This window comes from Lissotriton helveticus, chromosome 10 (genome assembly GCF_964261635.1).
Source record: "Lissotriton helveticus chromosome 10, aLisHel1.1, whole genome shotgun sequence".
Lineage (NCBI taxonomy): Eukaryota > Metazoa > Chordata > Amphibia > Caudata > Salamandridae > Lissotriton > Lissotriton helveticus.
In genome coordinates this window covers 359,799,419-359,805,418 of record NC_136071.1, presented here as the reverse complement: position 1 = coordinate 359,805,418, position 6,000 = coordinate 359,799,419, and the positions used below count along the sequence as shown (strand labels likewise).

Here is a 6,000-nt window from a genome sequence, read left to right as displayed (position 1 = left end):
CCCGGTCATTACCCATCATCGCTCTCCTCGTTCCACTCAATACGCAATGAGGAATAAGAAGTGTAATAATATTCGCTGACTTACAAGTGATGCAGATATCAAAGTACATTTATTAATTACACAACAATTAACTGATTGCTGCATCAAAAACTACATGCACAAAATCCTTCTGTATCCTAGTGTAACTGCTCCATGATAATTGCCACAGGGACATCTATTGGTACCCTGGTGCATGTGCACCATTCTACGTGCCACAGGGACATCTATTTTCTTCTATATTTTTCTCTGATGCCTAGCCTAAGTCAAGGCTACATTAGTTAACACAACTTTGAGGATTTGACCATGTCACTGTGCTACAAATTTAAAGCAGGGAAGCTTCTAGCTTCTGCCCAGGATGCACAAACTGATCTGGTTGGTCACTCTGTACCCACTCGAGGACCTCAATATTCGCGGATCTGTTGTCAATGATATTTGCCTGTTTCATGCATCGGCTAATTGCATTTGCCATTGCAACATTCTTTCCTTTATTAGCAGCTTCGTAAGATAAAAATACATCCTTTAAAAGCCCAAAGGGCTAGGTATGCTCAATGTACATCAACAAGCCCTCTTGATGTTCAAAGTAGAAGGTGAATTGTTAGAAGAGTCAGAAACTAGTAACATAGTCTCCTAGGAAAGGTGAAATTTGGATGAACTCTTTGGAATAAAACTAGGGTCTGGGCCTAATACTAATCTATCTTAAAGAATTGTGAATATGGATAAGAAATAACTAAGGCTCCTAGTTCACCCAGCCAGAAAGAAAGGCAACTTAGATGCTAACCAGGAAACCTAGCTGATTGTACAGGAGGTTCAAACTGAATTTGTTGTAACCCTTCAAGAAGATAGGGAGATCCCACGGAGGAATAGGGTGAGGGACAACTGGTTTTCTGAGTCTGCGACTCTTCAAGAGACGAGCCACCCAAAGTGTTACATTAGTTAGACCAGTCAATAAACTCTGAAGGCCTTTATCACAGCCCATTGGGCAGATAATGTAGCCGGAGCAGGTTTCAAAACAAAGCCATCTATTAAAAAATTCTAGAATCTCAAATGGATTAATAGAACTCAGGTTAGCACCTTTTTCCGAGCACCACTTTGAAAAAGACCTCCAGTTTTTATTATATGAGTAGAAAAACCTAAAGAGGCTTCAAAATCTATCCCAGACTTCAATCCAACCGAGTCACATTAGTTCTAGAAAACAGAGAGCGAGAAAGAGTATTTTGAGACTATACCAAGCACTGGTGGTCAACTCACTGGCCACACTTATAACCCTGAGGAATAGATAAACAGCGGACTTCTGTGTATTGGAGGTTGACTGGTTTGAGGCCCAAGATGCCTGTAAGGGTGTTGGCAAATTCGGCTAGATTGCCTCTCACCAACTTTAAATGCTTTTATTGTTTGATAGACCCTTGATAGATTATACAAGATGGAGAGATCTGCCAGTTCCACTTGTAATAGATGCCAATGATAACGGGAATATTTTTACATATGATCTGGGACTACTCCGAATCTAAGTGTAGTGGTATCACATCCACTCTGTACTGTAGGATGTGATTGTTTTGCTGATAGGAGAGGACCCCAAATGAATTACTCTGCAGATAACAACTGATTGGGATGGGTCAAGTAGAGATAACTTTTTTTCTGCATATCATGTACCTAGTGGCCAAAAGAGAAGCCGCCAGGTACTGACAGGCAAATAGTGCTCCTGCGACCTCAGAATGACTGCATTATAAGGACGGCTGTGCTGTCGCTGAAAAGTCTATATATAAAAACCAGGGCCCAGGAAAATATAAGATCATATGGGGTAAGTGGTTAGGCCACTTCCACTGTTTATTGGCCTCATGAGTTATTCGTAGCTGTGAGTTGAGGTGGTTACCACATGCTGTGAATACTCTTTATGAAGAAGTTTGTAATTTCTCTGACTACCCTTGTGATACCAATTTGTGATGATTATTTTATCTACTGCTTCATGTTTATACAAATGATAACAATAATAATAAAAAAAGATATATATCTGAAACCAATATATGTTTCATAAGGGATGCATCTAGAACAAACCCAAGAAGTGTGATCATAACTTTCACTTTGGAAACAAAAATCTAAAAAATCAACAGATCTTATGAAGGGAAACAATTAATTCAAATGAGCCCCCAGATGTCGAGATGTATAGATTCAATTGACCCTTTTAAGTAATTGTGTAGATTCCTTATATAATCCAGTAACATGCTCTGTTATAAAAGAAACCATGTTGGTCTATACAAACCCAGCACGTGGGAGCTACTTTCAATTGTGCTATATTTACAACAAGGGGTGGTGAGGGACAGAGTCTCTGAATTAAGCAGAATACTCTCACCCTGTCAAGAGATCAGGGCTAGATCCAACACCGTTTTTTAGCTCACTGCACCATCCCAGTTTCAGAACCTGGCTGTATGCAAATTAGTCTGTTCCTGTCCCAGTGCATGATGGGAACAGGGCAAACCAAACTACAAAAGCCAATTCTTAAACTGGGAAGGAAACAAGCTTCCGGGGACCGGTTTCTGGCATTACAGCCGTCTTCAGCCCGGCTTGCTTGAATCCTGATGGTGCAATGAGCAAGGGACTCATGTCTGAGTATACCCTTCCACGCTTAGGGTGGACAAAAATATTTACAACAAGGGGTGGTGAGGGACAGAGTCTCTGAATTAAGCAGAATACTCTCACCCTGTCAAGAGATCAGGGCTAGATCCAACACCGTTTTTTAGCTCACTGCACCATCCCAGTTTCAGAACCTGGCTGTATGCAAATTAGTCTGTTCCTGTCCCAGTGCATGATGGGAACAGGGCAAACCAAACTACAAAAGCCAATTCTTAAACTGGGAAGGAAACAAGCTTCCGGGGACCGGTTTCTGGCATTACAGCCGTCTTCGGCCCGGCTTGCTTGAATCCTGATGGTGCAATGAGCAAGGGACTCATGTCTGAGTATACCCTTCCACGCTTAGGGTGGACAAAAATATTTACAACAAGGGGTGGTGAGGGACAGAGTCTCTGAATTAAGCAGAATACTCTCACCCTGTCAAGAGATCAGGGCTAGATCCAACACCGTTTTTTAGCTCACTGCACCATCCCAGTTTCAGAACCTGGCTGTATGCAAATTAGTCTGTTCCTGTCCCAGTGCATGATGGGAACAGGGCAAACCAAACTACAAAAGCCAATTCTTAAACTGGGAAGGAAACAAGCTTCCGGGGACCGGTTTCTGGCATTACAGCCGTCTTCGGCCCGGCTTGCTTGAATCCTGATGGTGCAATGAGCAAGGGACTCACATCTGAGTATACCCTTCCACGCTTAGGGTGGACAAAAATATTTACAACAAGGGGTGGTGAGGGACAGAGTCTCTGAATTAAGCAGAATACTCTCACCCTGTCAAGAGATCAGGGCTAGATCCAACACCGTTTTTTAGCTCACTGCACCATCCCAGTTTCAGAACCTGGCTGTATGCAAATTAGTCTGTTCCTGTTTCAGTGCATGATGGGAACAGGGCAAACCAAACTACAAAAGCCAATTCTTAAACTGGGAAGGAAACAAGCTTCCGGGGACCGGTTTCTGGCATTACAGCCGTCTTCGGCCCGGCTTGCTTGAATCCTGATGGTGCAATGAGCAAGGGACTCATGTCTGAGTATACCCTTGCACGCTTAGGGTGGACAAAATAATTTACAACAAGGGGTGGTGATGGACAGAGTCTCTGAATTAAGCAGAGTACTCTAACCCAGTCAAGAGATCAGGGCTAGATCCAACACCGTTTTTTAGCTCATTGCACCATCCCAGTTTCAGAACCTGGCTGTATGCAAATTAGTCTGTCCCTGGCCCAGTGCATCATGGGAACAGGGCAGACCAGACTACAAAAGCCAATTCTTACACTGGGAAGGAAACAAGCTTCCGGGGACCGGTTTCTGCCATTTCAGGCGTCTTCGGCCCGGCTTGCTTGAATCCTGATGGTGCAATGAGCAAGGGACTCACATCTGAGTATACCCTTCCACGCTTAGGGTGGACAAAATAATTTACAACAAGGGGTGGTGATGGACAGAGTCTCTGAATTAAGCAGAGTACTCTAACCCAGTCAAGAGATCAGGGCTAGATCCAACACCGTTTTTTAGCTCATTGCACCATCCCAGTTTCAGAACCTGGCTGTATGCAAATTAGTCTGTCCCTGGCCCAGTGCATCATGGGAACAGGGCAGACCAGACTACAAAAGCCAATTCTTACACTGGGAAGGAAACAAGCTTCCGGGGACCGGTTTCTGCCATTTCAGGCGTCTTCGGCCCGGCTTGCTTGAATCCTGATGGTGCAATGAGCAAGGGACTCACATCTGAGTATACCCTTCCACGCTTAGGGTGGACAAAATAATTTACAACAAGGGGTGGTGATGGACAGAGTCTCTGAATTAAGCAGAGTACTCTAACCCAGTCAAGAGATCAGGGCTAGATCCAACACCGTTTTTTAGGTCATTGCACCATCCCAGTTTCAGAACCTGGCTGTATGCAAATTAGTCTGTCCCTGGCCCAGTGCATCATGGGAACAGGGCAGACCAGACTACAAAAGCCAATTCTTACACTGGGAAGGAAACAAGCTTCCGGGGACCGGTTTCTGCCATTTCAGGCGTCTTCGGCCCGGCTTGCTTGAATCCTGATGGTGCAATGAGCAAGGGACTCACATCTGAGTATACCCTTCCACGCTTAGGGTGGACAAAATAATTTACAACAAGGGGTGGTGATGGACAGAGTCTCTGAATTAAGCAGAGTACTCTAACCCAGTCAAGAGATCAGGGCTAGATCCAACACCGTTTTTTAGCTCATTGCACCATCCCAGTTTCAGAACCTGGCTGTATGCAAATTAGTCTGTCCCTGGCCCAGTGCATCATGGGAACAGGGCAGACCAGACTACAAAAGCCAATTCTTACACTGGGAAGGAAACAAGCTTCCGGTTTCTGCCATTTCAGGCGTCTTCGGCCCGGCTTGCTTGAATCCTGATGGTGCAATGAGCAAGGGACTCACGTCTGAGTATACCCTTCCACGCTTAGGGTGGACAAAAATACAACAAGTACCAGGTGTACTTTCTGCAAGACTCTAACACGAGCTATCTCATTCCTCCGAATTTCAAGTGTTCCTATTGCGTAAGCACCCCTCCACTAATTGCCTAAATCCTAGATTGCCCATCTCTGTGCCCCAGATGGTACAGATGCCCACTCTATGTACCCCAGACACCTAATCCTTCGGAGTCTCTGATTCCATATCTCCTAGTCCCACAAACATTTAACACCTATAAATGCCATCAGGTGCCAAGTCCCTTAGTGTCCCAGATGCCCTTATGCCATACCCCAAACATTTACTCTCATACAATCGGCCCATAGTGCTCTGCTCCTCATTTCACTCCTTTCTTTCTTTTTACTTTGTTTATTGAGTTTATGTAATCAAAAGACATGACTTTCAAATACTTCCCCCCCTCCCCCCCAAACAAGCACACAGTGCAAATCAAGTCAAGTCCGCAGTTAGCAAAGTTCGGGCACCCTCGTACCACAGCCTTTAAGCCAACAACCCAAGGCAGGTCAGGCGGCGTGTGACATCATGACAATAGGCGGGCCATACAACAACAAGGAACCATGCCGCCCATAGCACTCCCCTCTACCCTCTGGTGTGTAGTTACCCCTCCCACCTCCCCTAACCCCTCAATCCCGCTAGTGAGGTGGACGTGAATGCCCCTCCGGGTCCCCAGCACAGTGATAGTTGTGAGGAACGCGCTTTGAACCCCCAAGACAAACCATCTAGTGTAAAAGTGTAAAGGTGGCGGCCTCGGCATCATTAAACTGTCAGAGACGCCACACTCAGTCGAGCAGAGGTATCTGATGGGACAGGAGATCTAGGTGAGCTTCCATTGATCTCCCGGGGGGGGGAGGGGGTGGCTGCGGTGCCGCTGATGTAACTCTGGTATAGTCCCC

The 6,000-nt window shown here is 45.4% G+C and overlaps 1 protein-coding gene across 2 annotated transcripts in view; it reads right to left on the bottom strand.

Annotated features, from left to right (window-relative positions):
* The window catches only part of LOC144783952 (retinoic acid receptor responder protein 2-like), a 130,111-nt gene that overhangs the window by 41,283 nt on the left and 82,828 nt on the right, over positions 1 to 6,000 (bottom strand). The gene's annotated exons all lie outside the window — the stretch shown is intronic.